Genomic DNA, 20,009 nt, shown 5'->3' on the forward strand with positions numbered 1-20,009 from the left:
TACCAAGTCAGTTACAGTGGAGGGCAAATAAGGACTTGGTTGTAATTCCACTAGTCCTTGTTAAGTGATGTGTGAGAACAAACTGGTGTACGAGGTGATGCAGAACAGGCAGGCAAACAAGCACAACAGACCCCTGCATTCACGTCAATCTCCAGTACTATTCGTACCAGGGGACACATTCATACACACACATTTTGACATAAATTAACGCCGTCCAGCACTTTTCATGATGTGTTTATAGAAGAACAACAATCAACTAAAATCTGGAGTTTTGTGTCATTTTATTTCGTGTCAAACACTTTTTTTTTTTTTTGGCTTTTTCCTCTCCCAGCGTCTCCATTAATGTAGGATGGCTCAAGCCATCTGCAGCTGACATGAGGAAATCGCTGCTCACATGCCGTCTGTGTGTCTGCGTTAGTCTGTGTCAGAGAGGTGCTGCGGCAGAGCCGTGGCTCTCTTTCTTTCCTCCCTTGATCGAAAAAAAAGAACCTTATCAATCAGCACAGAGGCATTTGCATTTGATTTACAGAAGCTTTGTGGTCGAACTTCCTCAGAGGAGCTACTTTAATTCCTCCCCCCTCAGGGAACTAATCACGGCACCAGCTTCAGCCATTAATATGGCTAAAATTAAAAAACTGCCCAGCTAACGTTGCAAGAGTTATCGCATAGTTAAAATTAAAAAAACAATAATAATAATACTATTTCACTGAGTATCCAACTTTAAGTAAATTGATTTAAGAAAGTAAGTAAGCAACAACCCTTCAAGATATTGAGGAGTAGAATCTCTAATAAGGGTGTTTCTATTATGGTGCTTTTGTGTTTGTGGGAACTCCTGAGTAAGTGGCCTCTTTTGTTATTTGTAAGAAGAAAACATATTGACAATCTTGTTGATCTAGCTACGGAGACTATAAATATTACAAAACTGCTGACAAACCTCAGTCCTGCGGCATCCACCAGCCATTATCGCCATATATGAAACAAGCAACTGGAGGAGCAACCCGCGTTGCCTCTCCATTCTCCGCCCCGCTGTGCCTCTCATTACACTGCAAGGGCGGCATCGTTACCATTGAGGGCTGACAAATAGCTAACTTCCCTTCAACTCTGCTTCTCTATCATAAACTGGGAAATAAAACTGTGGTGGTATTGACCCTCTTTGAGTGTGCATGCTGGGTCAATCTCCTACCATTATACCCAGCCTGCCTGCTTCATTTCAGTGGCGACACAAAACATGGCTACATCTGCGTTTGAATATGAAGCAATTGAGGCCAGATGATTACCGAACATGGTGGCAGCAGTGCTTTCCCGACTCCAAACACACATGGATCAATAAACCTCAGTTGATGATTGCTATAATTAGATTTGATTTTCTGTCTTTACCATTTTGCATGAAATGCGGTTGAGGTTAGGTGAGCAAACTCACTTTTCAGCTGCTGCCATAACCTCCTGTCCCCACTTGGATGAGCTCATTACATTAAGAGCTAATTAATGAAGGCAGTATAAATCAGTGGCATTGTTGTGGTAGAGACAAATAAAGAGCTGCTACTCATAAGTGAATGTCTTGAAGAATAAACCTCCTCATTTACAAACCCATAATCTAATCGAAGACGTGCTGCAGTAAAAGGATAAGCCTGCGCAGACACAACGCACACAAGCACATACAGTGCCGTCTTCACGCTCCAGTGGCTCATAGTTAAATCCACAGGCCTCCTGTGTAACTGATGTGCTCATCACACTGCTTGAGTGCCAATACAGTAGGTTATACACACAGACACGCCACCTACGACAGTGCTTTTTCTCACCTTTTCATTCTCATTCAAATGTAAAACATGAAGTAGATCAGAAAGAAATCATTGGTGTGTTCAGGATTGTGAAAACACATAACAGAACAGTTCGACATTAATCTCATCTTTCAGTTTTTGCCAGGCTTGTGGCACTTTTCCAAAGTCTTCATTCTGTATGTGGTGGTGACAGGACCCAAATTCAGTCGCAAGTACAAATCTTGCCCTGTTGGTGCCCCTGATTCACTATGAGGGCAAGATTTTGAAACATTTTTTAATTAAATCCCCAACACTAATAGCTTTTTCTTAACTGGGAAGCTATTTTAAATGTGTTTTAATGTGCTATACAAAAAAAGCTAAACAAATTGCAAGCTAACGCTGGTATACAGACATGGATCATCATTTGTCTCATATAAACTTACCAAAACTATGTGTTTAAACTAGAGATGGCACGATACCACTTTTTTATGTCCGATACCGATACCGATATCATAAATTTGGATATCTGCAGATACCGATATGAATCCAATATAGTGTGTTTTTTAATCAATAAAACTGTTTTTTAATATCTTGCTGCATTTTGTATAAGTTTATACTCAAGTTTAAATAAACAACAACACTAAAGCTATTCTGTTATACCTGTATGTAAAAAATACACTGCACCCAAAATATTTCATAGTTCAGCAACACTGATCAATCTAATAAACTTAAACCTACTCCATCCTTCCTATTCTGGTATTTTAAAGAGTACTTAGCAGAAATATTAAGCAACCTAACTAATAGGGTTGCAAACACCCAGCAAAAATAAAATAGGGAACCACCCTCCGCCTCATGATGCTTAATCGAAGTAATCAACTTTAATTTGATGCAGTGTGAAAACAAAATGCACAGAATTAAATTATTTTTCAAGAATAATTAAGTAGATTCAACATCTTTCTTCAACAGAATTGCAGACTGCACAGATGGTATCTTCCCAAAGGAAAAAGTAGGATAGCTTACTAGGGTATATTAGACTTAACAGTTACTATATACAGTAATGGACTTCTATACATTTTACATCAGATTAAAACTTTGGGTGTAAGATTCCGATAATTATTTATTAAAAGCTAGATATTTTAAATGAGAATAAGAAAGAAAAGTATATCTTTTTGCCCCCCTTTTACTTGTTCATGCCCTATCGGCCCCCCTGGCTAAACTTTGCTAGACCCGCCCCTGCACAGTTACCAGCCGTCAGCTGCTTAGAAAAGGATCCTGGTGTAGAAAGTAATATTAAATAAATTCTAACAACAGCGTATCAAGGTTAAACGTGCTGCTGTTGTTCAGCCGCTGGTTTCCTCTTTCTGGTGCAAAGTGGGCCAAAACCAAAGAAGAGAGACCGACAGAAAAGCCGATCAGCTGATCATTAATCAGTTTCATGATTGAAGTAGCAGCAGGAGAGGGAGGGAGAGAGAAGAGGCAGTCGCTCCATATATCGGTTGTTAAGCTTAACGCAGGAATGCTTTACAAACATTCAGAGATGAACTTACACACTTCCTTTACTTCTCTCTGGGATAACTTCCTCTGAGTTTGGTAGCAAGGCTACAAATACACACAGCCGCTCTATCACGTGAGCACACTGCTCCGACGTGCTACGGTTATGAGCCAAGTTATGCCCTGTCACAAGTTTTGTGAGGTGCTTTTTTGATATTTAATGGATCGGATTACATTTTTTTATTTCTCTCCGATATCCGATCCAGTAATTTACGTCAGTATCGGACCGATATGTAATATCAGATCGGTCCATCTCTAGTTTAAACTATTTCTAGTAACTTTGCAAATATAGACCGACTATAAAAAACATCACAGTGTTTCACAGCCTGTCAAAAACCCTGGAAACTAAAACTCACATGCATCGATTAATTGAGTTAAAATGAACTATTTGCTCTCCATGTTGAAAAGGCTAAAACACTAAAACTGACCTGAGGACACTTTCAGTACTAATGCTATAAAAGCTATAAAGCTGTATAATGCAGTAGGTTTTGGTGGGACCACCTTTCATATATATTCTGTTAGTTTCACTTCTACAGTTTTTCAAGGCACTTGGCAGGTATGAGTGGTGGTAGGTTGGGATGAGTTCTCTGTGGCAGACGTACCATCTGTTGCAGAACTCATCTTGTCACTGAAGACAGTTCTTCATGAATGCCATGCTGAAGAGTTAATTTAGGATCACCGAGATGCCTTTTCGAATGGCACTGCGTGATGACTAAGAATCTAAATCTCTATGTGTCTAATGTTTTGCACTGCACTCTAAGCTGCCTAGTAACGGCACATTTCTAAGCGGTATGGTGTCTGAATTACCAGCCAGGATTGACTTTTTGGAGGTACTATGAAGCACTGTGGGTTTCACTCAAGTCTGAGCTGTGTCTGTACACGCCAAACACTAATAGAGTTGACATCAAAGATTTCTCTCCCACTGCGACAGCCTAGCAAGACACTCGCTCTCTCTTTCTCCGTCTTGCTCCTTATCTTGCACCCCTGTTCTCAACCTATGGCTCTCCCCCTTTTTCTCCTTCCCTCCCTTTTTTTCCTCTTTCTCTCTCTCTCCTCTACTTCCCACTTCAGGTGGTGGTGTAGCAGGGTGGAGTGTCACCTTGCTCAGCGCCCAGCAGCCTGCGGCTAGATGATGATTTATAGCAGAGGAAAGCTGGGGCTTGGGAGATGAAGTTGGTGGATGGCTTGGTTTAAAGTCACTTGTGGCGGTGTGTGAAAGCGAGGCGTGATGAATGAATATAGTCTTTGCACGCCAATCAAAAGGATCTTTCTCCAAGTTAAAGTAGGTTTTAGATCCATCCAGAGGCTCTGGGCAGCTTTTCCGCCTAATGATCTTTTCATTCTACACTCCCGTGTATTAGGATGAAGATGCGCAGCAGACGATGCCAAACTGAAAAACCTTGAAGATACCCTGAAGAATCATGCACCGACAAACACCACAACATCGAGTGGTAGTGCTTTTGAAGGGTTGAAAATAAATAGATCACACTGGATACATTTTTACCCAACTCGGTTTTTGAGCAGAACTGCTGGAGGTCAAATGCAAATATCTCTTTGTTTTAATTGATGCTCTGTCTTTTGACTAGGAGCTTCCCATTGTGTAGAATTCATTAAGGAAAAAAAGCATCATTAATGAAATACAAAGTCTTTCAGATGTTGATGGTGGAAAATGCTTTAAAATTGCTTTAAAAAAAACAAAGCCCCGATCTTTATATATCCCCTTAAAACATTTGTCAGTAAAAATTAATGCAGAGAGAGAATCTAGATATATAGATATTAACAATTACTGTTGTTGCATGTACTGTAAGTAGTCCATGAGGACAGTAATAATTTCCATCTGCTCAGGGTAACAATTGGAATAATTTCTCATTTAAATGCATGTTTTTTTCTGATATCAGAAAGAGCCAAGAGCAGCTTCATGTTCGGTATGCTAATACGATCCACGTTATGTTTATTTTACATGGATAAAATCACACATATCTGTGGCTACGGGAACCCCTGTGATGTGTTGCTCCCAGTAAGGAGCCACTCCCTACAGCTCACTGAATAACTAGGGAGTTGCAAAGCATACAAAATAGCACGCGTCTCCTGGACATTTACAGTGAGAATGTGGATAGATTTTATTTTTCCTGTTACATATTTAAAGAAACACCATTCTGATCATATCTATACTACATCTAAGAGTGTTTCTCAACATACACAGTATTTCACATTTACATGAATGATTAATCACTCCTCATGTATGAACTACAAACAGTACGAGCGAACAACTTGTATCAGCCAGAACTACTCAGTGGCCAGTTGTCCATACTGTATGCATACTGCATGAGTCATACTGTACAACAGCAAGTCACAGAGACAGATTGTGCTTTGCTCTCCATCTGAGTCCGTTCATATGTCAGTAATATCACAGCACTGCTCTGACATCTCCCATTGAACATATTGTCTGACATGTAAAACTAGAAATCTGAAAAGTCCCCATAACTGTTTTCAAATTACTTCAGAGAATGTAAGAAACTTTAGTATCACATCATAACCATTTATCAAAAATAGCAAATGTGTGTGGCCAAATCTCACTCCTCATATGTCTACTTTAGACACAAAAAAGGGTTAAATACATACTCCAATACTCTGCTAGCTGAAATACTTGACGAGGGCATCACGTGTATGAATCCATCGCTGAAAATGCTTCCCAACAAATCGATTTCTATCTAAGCAACAGCCGCATAAAAAGCTGCTTTGGAAAATGACTAGCCCTTAAAAAACCTTTAAAAATGCATTTATTTCACATTTTCAACAATAAAATAAGACCTGTCCTTTAAAATGTAACGCTTCAGGATACAACCCAAGCTGTTTTAAAGAGGCGCCACATAAAGTCTGACTGCCAAACCAATGAACTGCACATCACAACACGACTCTCTACTGTGGGCCGAGTTCAACTTTTATGAACCTGTTTGGTTTGATTCTTGTTGAACTGAATCGCTGATAACATTTCCCAATTTCCTTTTACAATTTGTTCACAAATATTTTAGTAAAGGCAATTTGCAATTCCGTCTGTGGCCTGGAAAAAGCTGCACCACTTCTACGGTTTGACTCATATTTTATAATAGAGTGTTAGTTGACCCATTCTCCATCAGGATAGTTCAAAGCCCTACAACTGGCCCAGTTCCCTGCATGTGGCAACAATAGCGTCACCACGCAGTAATGAATCAAATTAAGTGGAATGTCAGCTAGGCTAACAGAGCTCTCCTTCTCCTCTCAGCACGAAAAGGAATAGCTTCATGGCACCAATTTGTCTCTTTCCACCCTTACTGGCACATATTTTTGCATTTAAACTAAAAAAAGCAACAAAAAAAATCTACTGGCAAAGACACGAAAAGTAGAAGAGAGAAGGCTCCAGTCCAACTGGAAATATAATCTTTATTCATGCCTAACAAGGTAGACAGGTTTGACTGATGTAGAGCAAGACCGTATTGGTACAATGTAAACATAAGCAATAAAATAAATGATATCCCAAGAGAGATTTTGCATCTTTACCCCTTTCCTTCTCTCATTCCTGCTCCTCGCCTCTCTCCTGTGAAGATTAAAGTACAGGTGTTGTGAAGGAAGAGTTATAATTTACACTGACAGAAGTAGAGGAACAACGCGGCAATATGCTGATGATATGGTGATGAGGACAACGGAAGATCAATGTGTGAAAGACGAAGACAGTGCAGGAAAGATGGGGTGTGTTTTTCAAATGAATGAATATACATTGAGGTTTGTATGCAAATGTTTGAGTGGTTACTGTCACACCGTAACGTATTTGGTATTCACTGAAATAAAGATTGCATTTAGAAAACCCAAACCTCTTTGTTTCCATTTGTTTGTTTGTATTTTTAATATGAAGCCAACTTTTTTACATTAAGTGTATCAAATACTAAAAAAAATGGTATTATACAATAAGGATGTTTCAATATGTCAGTCTGCATTAACTAAAAAATCTTCAATTTCCAGTACTGAATGGAGTTAAGACAATCACTACCAATGAATTAGGATATCAAATAAGCATGCTTCAGTGAATTGAGCAGAGCACATAGACACTTCTTTTTAGCAGATGACATATTAAAAAAACAAAAAACAAAAAAAACTCCACACATGCTCAGTAACACTTAAAGATTCATGTAAGTCAACATTTAACAAAACGGAAACCTGAATCGTTACATTAATTAAGTTTGTCAGATTTTTCTCTACCTCTGTCAAAACTGATTATGACAGTTAAAAACTAGCCAAGCGTGTAGTTCAAGCATGTGAACACCAAGGAATAAAAAAAATATGCTGGAATGGATGCAATAAGAAAAAGATCAAATGCAGTTTTTCCAATACTATTCAGTGTAATAACTAAATCCTGGATAGAAGATAGCAGAGAAAGCACAAAACGCTGAGAATGACGAAACAAAAAGGAAGACTGTGAGATTATCACCGTAGTTATAATCCATGCTTTACAATATTGCCCACAGAAAATCGTAAATCTGCCACATGACAGTTTATAGGAATGATTGGACAGTACTGAACAGAAGCTAATGCACTGTGGGCCACTCTTTCTATAGTCATATATAATCGTGATACAGAGTCACTAAGATTAGCAAACATCCTCGAGCACAACTATTGTCCCAGCAGGGAAATATGACTAAACACTAATCCATAATTTTGTTTTCCATTTATTTCAAAACTGGTATTTGCCATTACAGAAACAATCCCAGCTGCCAGAGTGACTGTGAATCTGTCAGCGTGTTCATTCTCCTGCTAGCGCACTCTCACCACGAGGTCCGGCACCATTTACGAAAATCACGCTGCTCAGGCCATTGAATTTCAAGAGCTCTGTAAATGGGGAGAGACAGTCTATTTGCATTGGCAGTCACAACCCAAAAGGTGTATCCGATGTCTTGAGGGTGCAGGGAGAAGATGAATAAGGGAAGCTGCATAGGACTGGCTCTATATATAGTAGGTAATCTGTCATCTCATTTTTGTCGTCTCCCTTCCCCTCGTTTTTGCTTTGAGGAATGAGGGATTGATGTTCAGAAGATCAGAGGAAGTAAGAAGGGAATCTTGAAGGCTTGGAGAGAAGAGAATTAGGAGGGCTGGTGTGTATGCGTGTGCGTTAGTGTGCATGTTGGAGTAAAGAAGGCGCTTGCACCGAGCGACTGATGACTGCTGTTTTTGGAGACCCAGTTGTAGCTGGCCCAAGTCCAATTCGGATAGTTCAACTCTCCCAACTACAAGAGAGAAAGTAAAAAGGGAAACTATACATCTAACAGTTTAGCTTCAAAAGAGTTCCGCTGATTCCCATCCTACACTGCAAAAAAAACTTCATTTCCTCTCGATCTGCAACACTGCTGTAGCCTAGAGTCACATATCTGAAGCGGATATTGTTTGAACGTCCTGTCAGTCCTGACAGGTTAGACTCCCTGACAGAGACATACAGAGACAAGGAGAGTTGAATATTGTTCACAAGCACATACACACTTACACATGCACACGCACAAAAACACTCAAGAAAACACCTTTGGGAAAAAGCTGAGGGGCCCTTATGGAGCTCCTTTTGATAAGGTTCACCATGTGGTCACTTCAAAGCACACATGTAGGAGTGGATAAAATAGAAGCAAAGGGATGGTGGGAGTGAGAAAAAGACATGAGGTGGGATAAAAAGGCAGCAGCAAACAGCGGTAGAATGAACCAGGGGAAGGGTTGGTAAGATTAAAGAAAATGCAGGGAGGGATTACTCTGCAAAAAAAGAAAGAAGGAAGCAGATTTGCATGGAAAGACAGCAGGACACACGGGGGTAAAGGCACAAACACAAGCGCCCGATGTGCAAGTGCATTAACACACGCGTGCGGTTGCACATACACTGCATTCGCACACCTGGGGGACACGAATCTGGAACATCGGCGAGAGGATTGGGAGGCCGAATCTCATTGCTCTGTGCCAGCTAAAGCAGCAACCTTTTGCTGAGAAAGAATCCTCACACTGATGAGTAGCTAGCTATGGTGTGGCCTGCAGGCACACACCAGCACATGAGGGAAAGAGCGGATCATTAGACTAACTGAAGCATTCATAGACAGTAGACAGTTAGCTAGCTAGCTCCATCTAGAAACACTTCCACTAAATAATTCACAGAGGTGTAAATAAAATATTATTCTGGTGGCCTTCACCTTAACAAAAACTGAAACAAGAAAGCTGCCATGCTGAGTAATGAGTTCTTCTGTAGGAGATGAGTTCAGCTATGACAGCCAAGCAGATGAGCACATAAAAAAGACCTTACCTCAATATTCAGTTATTCTCATTGATATTCAAAAAGGGGGTTGTGCTGCTTGGTTTAAAACAGAATATTTCATCTATATATCTGGCTTTGATAATGACACTGTAACATGCCATCTCTCCAGATTTAAAAAAAAATAACAATAATAATAACTAGAAAGCAATGTTCTCCATCAGCAAGAACCCAGCAACTGCATAACTGTCCTTTAATTTTCCCAGAATAACAGAATGATAGCAGGACATTTATTGCTTTTCTCCCACAGCGAAGAGTGCAATATCTTTCTGCATAATGCATGAACACGACAACATGGCCTAAATCATACCACAAAAACAAATAGACTCGTAATCGATGGGGCGGCGAGCTATTTGTGCGCATTAGATATCAGTCTTCCTCACATATATAACATAATATTAGGACAAGCTGAAACACAGCCAGAGGAGGTTGGCAAGGACAAGAAACCAAAGCACTAACACTGAGTCAGGAGAAGATGAATAGGCCACAGGTCTTTTCCACGTGTCCCACTGGGGCTACAGTGCTACAGCGTGGTGATGTAGTCCTCACCCTGTGTGCCAAAACTACAATCGAGAGCAGAAATCAATACGTACTGTAGCCGATTCCTCACCGTGGCACCCATGATTATGACAACCACTCCAGGTGGTAGGAGTATGGATCATATTGCTTTCCTGGCTCAAGGCCTCTGCTTCTGGCACACAAAAACCTTCTCATTTCCAAAAGGTCAATCAATATAAAAAACGGGCTCGTCTCCCTCTGGCCAGCTTTGTATTTCTTAAATTACACAGTAATCAGTTTTTAATGGGTCCCCTGGGATATGAAACCCCCTAAGTGTCTGCAGCGCAAGACCGAGCAGTATTTCTAAAACGTAGAATCTTAATCTCGCGTGTGAATTTCATATCCATATACTTCACTGAGGTATTCACTTAGAATAAGGCAGATGATGGAGGACATTCTCCACCACTATTTTATTTTAGGAAGCTGTCTTCATATCTTTGCACTGCTCTTGACGTCCAAATGCCAAGGTTAAGAAAGTTAAAAAGATGTCCCGTGATTGAGCCCTCTGAGACTGATATCTAAGGACAGCTGCTCTTCCTCTTTCCTCTCTCCCTCTTTTTATGTTCCTTGCCTATCTCCCTCTGTCAATCCCAGAAAAAACTTTTAACCCCACCCCAACCCCCGATACCCCCTTGCAGCTCCCCCCACACATACATCTCCGAACTCACCAGATTTCCTCTCCATCTGCTGCCTGTCCTAACAGAGCCCCCTCGCTCTCCACTATTTTCTCAAATATTGTTTCTTCATTTACTTACAACTACATGATGATTTGCTTACAATTGCTCCACTGAGGCAAATTGTCAAGTTTTCAATGCCAGTAAACATTCAGTTAGCCAGTGAGTCAGAGAGGCGAGCAGTCTGTGTGTGTGTGTGTTTGATATGTATCAGGGGTTTCCTCTCAGCTCCTATTACTCTGACACAACACGTTCTAAATTAGCCACCTGACACTAGCCACTGCCCGAACCATAGGGCTTGACCTCGGGTGTCCCCCCCACTTTGCATGCGCAACATTGGAGTGCAACACCTGATCAGAACAAACCTCACTAAAGAGTGCAAATTCCCTCACAGAAAAAGATGTCTGTGCAATAGAAAGAGCGCGTGCTTTAAGATTCCAGGTTTTCCATCCAAGTACCAACTCGGGTTTCAGCACACAGTAAAATATTCACAGCATTCAGTAACCTTGTCAAAGTTACAGACATGGTTTTACTGACTTTGTCATGGCCTATTTAACGTTAAGTTCCTATCAAATTGCCGCGACCCTCTGAACCCAACTCACAGCATATATCCCGCCGTTCGCAGATACTTAAAGGTGTGATGATTAATCTCTGTGCTGCTGGCGTTAATGAGCAGTGCCCTCTTTCTCCCAGTCCTGTGGCTGGCATCTGCCCACTTCACACAAGGAGAGAGGAAAGTATGCAGGGCAGAGCAAAGATGGCTCACGTTGATTATTGGAAATACTAATACATTAATCCATCCAAATATCTCGACCCACAGTTTATTTCTGTGGTGAGTCTGACACTTTGTTCCTCTTTATACAAGATGTTCAACGATGACTCATGTGTGCTTTCCTCTGAGGATGAGAGGGCAATGTGTCCACCTTTGCACCTACAAAAGTATAAAACCCACTACTTAAAACATTATTTTTCCTTTTTCCCCAAGATGCAGTCTAAAAACTGCAAATTGTACCTCTGAATGGTAATGTGCATTACCGCTGCAGAACACTGAGGGCAAAGATGGCAAAAGTATGTGGCAACAATGTTACTTGAAGCTACTGTGTGATGCCAACTATGAGACGGTACAAGGACAGGTTTGTTTAAAGTGGACATCTGATCACACGCAGGCCTCTCAGTAATTAATAGGCATGAAGTGTTAATTCAAAATGGTATGTGTTTCAACTTTCAACTTTAACAGGATTACAAAACACATTCTTCAGAAGTGGCATCTGGAAGGTAAGAAGTAGGGGGGGATTGTGACTCGGTTATAGTTTCAAGTCACATTGTGGTAGCAGCTCTTTTTCGGTACAGTAGTGATTTGCTTGGACTGATAGCCGTGTCGTTCCACTCATACTGCGCAGCCCTGACCTCTGTCGGTGTCATAAACACTGGCTTTACAAAATTTGATTACATGTACGTGTGGAAAGAAGAGGTCAGAGGGGCAGAAAGAGTATGTATGAGAGAGAATGACTGACAACTTGTATCCCTAAATCCCCAGAAGAGAGCAGATCAGAAACAAGGTGCAGTGCAGAAGAGGCAGCAGTTATAAACAGTTACTTACTAGAGCTTGTACTATCAAACTCTTTGTCATGATAACCTCTTGTTGTTATAGCTGTGGGATTAAAGAAACCTATAGTAGTTTCTATGGAGTTCCACCTATAACATTAGTTCATGTTAGCCACACTGGACTAGAAACGTCAACAGGAGGTCAGTCGGAGATCTTGTTGAGAAGACATACAGCTAGGGCTGGGCGATATATCGAGTTTTTAAAAAATATCGATGTATTTTCATACGAGATATAAGATGTGATAATATTGTTTATATCGATACAGTATATAGTACGTTATAATTATACTTGTGGAGCCGCAAGTTTGCCTCTCTTTCATCCACTTTTGTCTCTATGCAACGTTACTCGACCTCGCCTCTCCTTCACTGAACACAACTCCCTCTCCCCCATTGCTTCACTTGCAGCCAACGACAAGATGGACACGGCAAATCTCCGTTAACGAGTTACCGCGGATCGCCCCGTGCGTGGGGCTGGACGGCGTCAACGTGTTAGCGAGCTAACTGTGCTAACGACATGCATGACCTAAAATCCTTTCATTTTCTCCAAAAACGACAGTGCGCCTTATGTATGAATTCTGGTTGCGCTTACTGACCGCGAACCGATTTTATGTGGTACACGGCGCTCAGCAATCTGTCAAGAAATGTTTTAGTTCGACTTTGGTAAGCTATGGAGCTGATGGATTGTCGGAGCATTACGGCTACCATAGTCCGGAGCATCGGACAGTGATACGTACTGTGCTTCAACGTAATATTACCGTATTGTGTGTGTACAAGCACCTGTTAAGAGACACGGTTACGAAGCAGATTTCAAACTCCAGGCTGTCAGCCACAAAGCAGAACTTGGGAACAGAGCAGCTGTGAAATCTGTCTTTGTTATTATGCTCAGCTTCTTTTAGTTTACATTTTGACTGCACAATTGTGAGCTTTTTGTTATGCACAAAAACAACATTGTTTTCTTTTATTTATGGAGCATGATTATTTAATAAATGCTGATAATTTATTTTTGAGTGATTTCTTCATGTACATCTACACTGTATGTTAATAAAAGTGCCTGTGTGACATCTGGGACACAGCTTTGACTAAGAACTCTCTTTTTGTTCTTACCTTATGGCTTAAAAAAAAATATCGAGATATATATCGTATATCGCCATCCAGCTAAAAAATATCGAGATATGAATTTCGGGTCATATCGCCCAGCCCTACATACAGCAACGATCTTAAGGAAAAAAACAACAAAGAAAATAAATGGAAAACAGGAAGCACACCGAGAGAGCAAACCTCCAAGAAGGCGGCACAGTCTCTGGGTAGTATTTATATTTAACGGAGTAGTATCCTGTTTTGTATTCATTCGTGTTGTTTTCTTTGTGCTTTTTAAATGGAATTCAAGAAGGTTCAAGACATACAAATAACATGTTTTGGAGCCAACGTGAAAGAAAGGCAGATGTAAAACATAAAACTGAGGTTGAAACTCAAATGTGACAAGCTATGGATCCAAACTATAAGAGTCAGAGGCCCACGGTAATGTTATATTTAGAATCCCGTTATACATCACATATATTATATAGTATGTTGTCAATACAAAAAATGGCAGTAAGAAACAGCTTTAAATTGATTTACATAGAATAATTATCACTTTGACCTTCAGATTGATCTGTTGGGGTCAGAGTTCAAATGCGATATTTTAAATCTTTATGTGGTACTTTTTATATGTTGACCTTGAAGACCTTGGTGGATGCAAGACAAATTTTAATGTCTTGTTAATGTGACCCCACTCTACATTTGATCAGAATTCTCGTATCAGTAAGGTGATTTTATCCTGTAAGTCAAATAAAAATAAAACACATTGTGAGCATGCATTTCAAGGTGTCTATATTTAGCCCAGATATAAAACTGTGTGATTAGAAAAAAAATCCCATCACTTCTTTGGAAGCACTTGGGAAGCTGACATTTCTTTTCAGTCACATTCATTTTCTTGGCAACCTGCTAAAACACAACAATAATTACCTGCTTTTAACTCTGCTGTAGTAGTGTCCAAAACTCCCGAGGGAAACATCTGGGACTTTTTTTTAGCTGCTCAGTACTCCCGAATGCTCACCAACAAATTGTTAACCGTGTCTTGTCTACTATCTTGAAAAAAAAGTTGCAAAAAAAAAAGTTCAAAGTGAACCAAACAGTAAAGTTGTGGGACAAGCAGCTAAACAATGAGCCCAAATGTTTTTATAAAACCCTGTTTGTTGAGCGACTAGCATCGTCTTTGTGTGGGATTTATGGTTTCTGTTGTAATCCTTACAGCTTTGCTCTGACACCGCTCAAAGATTTTCTTTTCCATGCCTGCTCCTTCTGTGTGTTTTGGTTGATCTGAGTTCTTCGTTCTTTGTCCTTTTTGCACTTACTTCCTGTTTTATTTTGAAGGTTAAGAAGGTTAGAATGGTTTGAAGGCTAGAAAAGGAGAAAAGTTGTTCCATTTGGTGTTTTGCCTTTTTGGGTTTTTTAAACGAACTGTAAAAAGGAGGCCATGGCTTTTAGCCTTTTGACAGACACTGGGTCAAATTTAAGAACTTCATCCACACCATCCTTTTTTCACATTGTCGCATGCAAAAAAAAAAGAGGTTCGCAAGTTGTTTTCTTTACCTTCAGTCCATTGGTCATTAGTGCTGACATGTGCCCGCACTCAGTTTGAGATCCCTGATCATATCTCCTCGTCACCTAAGTTACATCTTTAAAATTTGAACAATGGGAGCCACCTCTTCATTCTTCCCGCAATCCTATACTTCTCCCAGCCTCCCACTCGCTCCCAACTTCCCTGTTCTTCCATTGTCCTCGACTGATATTATATGAACTCTCATTACAGGGGTGGTAATAGACTCTTCAGCACCAAGATCCTCTTTATTATCTGTCAGCTGTGGACTACATCTCTAAGCTGATTAGCCAGAGCCGTCTTTTCAGCATTTCAATTAGGAGCGTTTTGAATACTCAAGCAGCTTGCACGCCTTATATTCATTACTGACATTCTTAGAGCACTATGCGATGTTCAAATCCAGTAATCCAAGAAACATATTGCAGCAGCGAGGATGAAAGGGCAACAGAAGAATGACATCATGGCAGATTTTAATATTGGTCTCACAGGCAAAAGGCAAAAGTAGCTATTAACAGCAATCCAAAGCAATTTACAGCAGCAGAGACACTTGCAGTTTAGCATAAATGGCCCAGCTGGCAATCCTGTCATGTACACCCATATGCAAGCACACACGCATACACACAAACGGTTTTTCATATGCTTTAAAAGACAAATATATTCAAGAGAGTTATATTTACCATCACATATTAAGCTCTGTGCATGAATCTTATCACTGCAGAATGGTAAAAATTGATAAATGTGTCAGTCTGAGTAGCCTGAGAAGACAGGACATACAGGTAAAATTGGACATACAGGTAAAACACCTGTATGTCCAATTCGGCTGTTCGGCCAGGTAAAGGGCCACAAAGGGGGAAAAAATGAGAGGGGATGAAGCGGAAGAGCAGGAAATTGAGGGAGAGGAATGGGAGGAAGAGGTTGTGACTCCTAGTACTAATGGATTTAGGTCAGATGACGAAGATATGATTTGCTTTGCGCGCTGTCTGTGTTCGTGTGTGTGTGTGTTTGTGTGTGAGCTTGCATGTACAAGTGGAGGGCATGGTTTTGTGATGTCATTAACAGTCGAGCCAAAATACGATGATCTCGGGGTATTATCAGTATCTGTTTAAGGTATCCGGCTTTGTCAAATACCCACTTGACACAGGAGTCACCATCATGTTTTATCATTCAGTCTGACTCTCTCACTTTCACACACACACAAACACGCACACACACACACACACACACACACAAACTCCTACTAATCCATTCAAGGCATTGTTAATCCAGCTGTGTGCTGGTACAGAGATGTGCTGTACATGGCTGACAACCAAGTCACCAACGCTGATGTCATACCTGTGTGTATTTCGGTTGCCTCCGTTGTAATCGCTGCTGTTTGCGAGACACACGCAGCACGCTATTATGCGACTACATCAAGGAGCCTAAACCGTGTACTCTGCTCTCTGCATTACAGCACACTGAATTTCTCTCTGTAGAGATCCTGAGTGTCACAAACGCTCGTGTCGGTGCGCTAAGTGAAATGTTGTTGTCATGTTCTCAGCTGTATAATTTGACAAAGAGCTCAGTCTCACTTAGAGCCTCAGTCGGGGAGAAGGGAGCAGAGAGGGAAAAGGGATGCAGTTGTACACACTTGAGGATTTCTACAGTAGTCATGTACCATTTGCCACAGAACAATGAAAGCGGAGTAGCTGAGAGTCAAGTGCCTTTTCCCTGGGCATGTTAGTGGTGCTTATAGAGGAAGACGAGGGTCTTCCACATTTCATATTAGATTTTTCAAGTGAGTAGATTCTTTTTTTTACCATTGTGGTTTCAGTGAGGTCTCTTTCTCTAACCTTAAAACATAATATTCCTCATGTTTAATTCAACGAACACGTTTTTTTATTAAAATCACAAAAGAAGTATTTCATCTCATCACCTTGACACTGACTGATCTGTTTCTCAGGTATGGTAGAGTGGGTCTGTATTGATGGAGTGTTATAATCTGGTCAATCTGCTTTAAATGCTTAGTTTCCAGCAGTTACTGCATCTGTTTGTCATCAACATGACTTTAATATAGTCGCAGCTCTGGCTGAAAACACAGCAGTGTCACCAACCTGTCACCAACCTGCTCCATCTGATTCAAAATTGTGTCCACCGCTTTGCTTTTAGTTTTTGGAGGTTGACCAAAACAGCTTTTTCATTCATTAAGTCATGTTAAACTTGCTTTCTTTGCTTAAGGTTAAAGTAAAAGTGAACAGTACAGTCCCAACGTGTTTGTTTATGCTACTTTAGGCCCCAGTCACACAAGTATAGAAACTGTTGAGGAATTATCTTTCAACCAAATGTGTATTCTCCAACCAATTGGGGAGTGGTTACTGGAGGTTGTTGGCAGTAATTAAGAAATTCACACAGGCCTAGAGAATGGTCAGCGACCCCCTGGTAACCTCAGGCCACTGGTTGGCAAGTGGTTGCTGGAGGTTACTGCCAGTTGCTAGTAGTCCCTGCTGTGTGTGATGCTGGACTGAAAACCTCTGTGCGATTGCTTTGATCACTAGCAGGTTACTGCTGTCTCCAGGGGTTTTTCATGCAAGATGCCAACTTGTCTACAAACTACTCGCCAAGCAGCAGTGAAACTGAAGAAAGCGATTGTAACTGTAAACAGAGAACATTCACCAAAACGTTCAGCCCTTCAGTTGCAAAAGGGACTACTTTCTCTTTGAAAACAGACAAACTCAAGTCCCAGTTTGCCACAAGCAACTCTGCAGTAGGAAATACAAAAAAGGAAATAAGAGGATGACATTTTAATTTGCTACCTGAACACCCATATGCACCTTTTGACAGAGACATATATAAATAACACTGTTTTATATAGCCTACTGTATTATTGAATGACTAAGTTCACTGTTGTCCCACAATAAGCAGGAAATGAGGGTATATTTACTGAATACAAATACCCTGCTATGATCATTGTTGTTGCAGAACTTTGCTTGCTTGCTTTGAGTGCCGTGCACTCTCATACTGTGGAGTAGATTCAGGCACCCTAACAGATTTGAGAATTTCAATTTTAATTCAGTGGTAATTTTAAATGTTGTTATTTTTTCCTCTTCTTTTTACAGAACCAGGCCAGGGACAGAGAACAGAAGAAGAAAAAGTTGGCTTAAAGGGAGCGTGGACGTGTCGTTATGAAGAAGGAAAAGCCTTCGTAAATAATTTCAATGGCTATACAAATGATGAGTGTAACCTTCAGAGATGTTTTGCTGGAATAAATGGGGAATAGACTGATTCTTTTATGGTACTTTTCTACTCTCCCAGAGCACTCAAAGAATTTAATAGAACATACTTGATTCACCTATTCACACCCAGTCATAGAAGTGCTTTTTCTATGTTTAAGTGCTTTCTATCTAACATTCACATACATTCACATGCATCGGAGAGCAACTTGGGGTTAATATCTTGCCCAAGGATATTTGGCATGTAGACAAAAGTAGCCAGGGATTGAACCACCAACCTTCCCAACCCACTTAACCTCTTGACTTACAGCGACCAACGAACATAATGAGGAAATAAATGTAGTTCTTTACGTTTCTAATAGAGTGGATTTTTAGGACTTTTCAGTTACAAACTAGAGGACGCATTTTTTCATGCAAGCCCAGATTAAGATTTAACTGCCTGTGTAGCATGGACGGACTGGGCGTGTGTGTGGCCAGAGACAGGGATAAATAAGGGAAAGCAAAGGAGTGGACACATCCAGAAAGAACAAGACAGATGTAAAGCTATGCTAACAGGAAGCACAAGAAACAAGTGAGGAAAAACAGTAAGCATAGAAAAAAAAATGTTTTAATCAGCTGTGTGGCAGCCAGATTAGGACTCAAAACAAGACTCCAAAAATCACAAAGGAAAGGACAAAACAGCTTTGAAGCTGAACTCTCTCAAAAACGCAAGATACAAAAAACTCAACTTCAACTGGAACGGGGAACTACTCGGCTCAAGAAACACAGACACTTAGAGCGCACAATATATATACACACAGGAGACCAAGGGAACAGGCCACAGGTGGGAACAAACTGACACAAATCGAGGTTAACTTTAAATCGAGACTATGGAAGCAAAACTGAACATGATACAGGCGAGGCAGAAGACTATCAAAGTAAAACAGGAAGTAGCACACTTAGACATGTGGGCTTGATACAGGGACTGGAGAGAAACACTCATGAAGACACACAACTGGATGTGGGAAGACAAAAGCACGGACATGGCAGACAGAGCTGAAAGACAGAGAGAGAAAGCTGAAGAGCAAGGGACGAGAGAGAGAGACAGGAAGAGCGTGCACGAGAGAGCGACAGCAAACTTGACATTCATAAACAGACATGATAGACAACACAGAGACATGACAGGCATACAAATTAACATGAAGACAAGACTGACTTCACAGAGAGACACCAATAACTAACACAGAAAACTAGACACGAGAGAAGGAACCAGCTAGTGATGATGAACACTGACTTAATCACATAATAACAAAAGCCTGAATAACAACAAATACAAAATATAGATCTATAATATAAAAATAACTAACTGGAAAACTCAAAACCAATAAGATAGAAAATGAAAAACCCATGAGAAAGAAGGAGCAGTCGGATTGGGACATGGCTGAGATTGAAAGGCTGAATGTGGGAGGAAGAGGGTCATGACATTTAAAAAAAAAAAAAAAAAAAAGCTGGGAGGGATCACAGAGAAATACTAAAAGAAAAAACAGAAAGAAGAAAAGCAATAGGAAAGAGTGAAGGATAGACAGAGAGATAGTGAGCACTAAAATGTAGTAGAGGAGATAGCAGATGGTGGGGATTATTCTGGACTAAAATACTCTGTGATCTACAGAGGGAAGGCCACAGACATAAACCGTTACAGACTCCATCTGCCAGAAATAGACCAAAAAGAGC

General features: G+C 40.5%; 1 protein-coding gene across 1 annotated transcript in view; it reads right to left on the reverse strand.

Annotated features, from left to right (window-relative positions):
- igsf11 (immunoglobulin superfamily member 11) overlaps positions 1 to 20,009 on the reverse strand; it is a 118,674-nt gene that overhangs the window by 61,743 nt on the left and 36,922 nt on the right. The window lies entirely within an intron of this gene.

This window comes from Neolamprologus brichardi, chromosome 14 (genome assembly GCF_056152115.1).
Source record: "Neolamprologus brichardi isolate AB-2024 chromosome 14, ASM5615211v1, whole genome shotgun sequence".
NCBI classification, from domain to species: Eukaryota; Metazoa; Chordata; class Actinopteri; order Cichliformes; family Cichlidae; genus Neolamprologus; species Neolamprologus brichardi.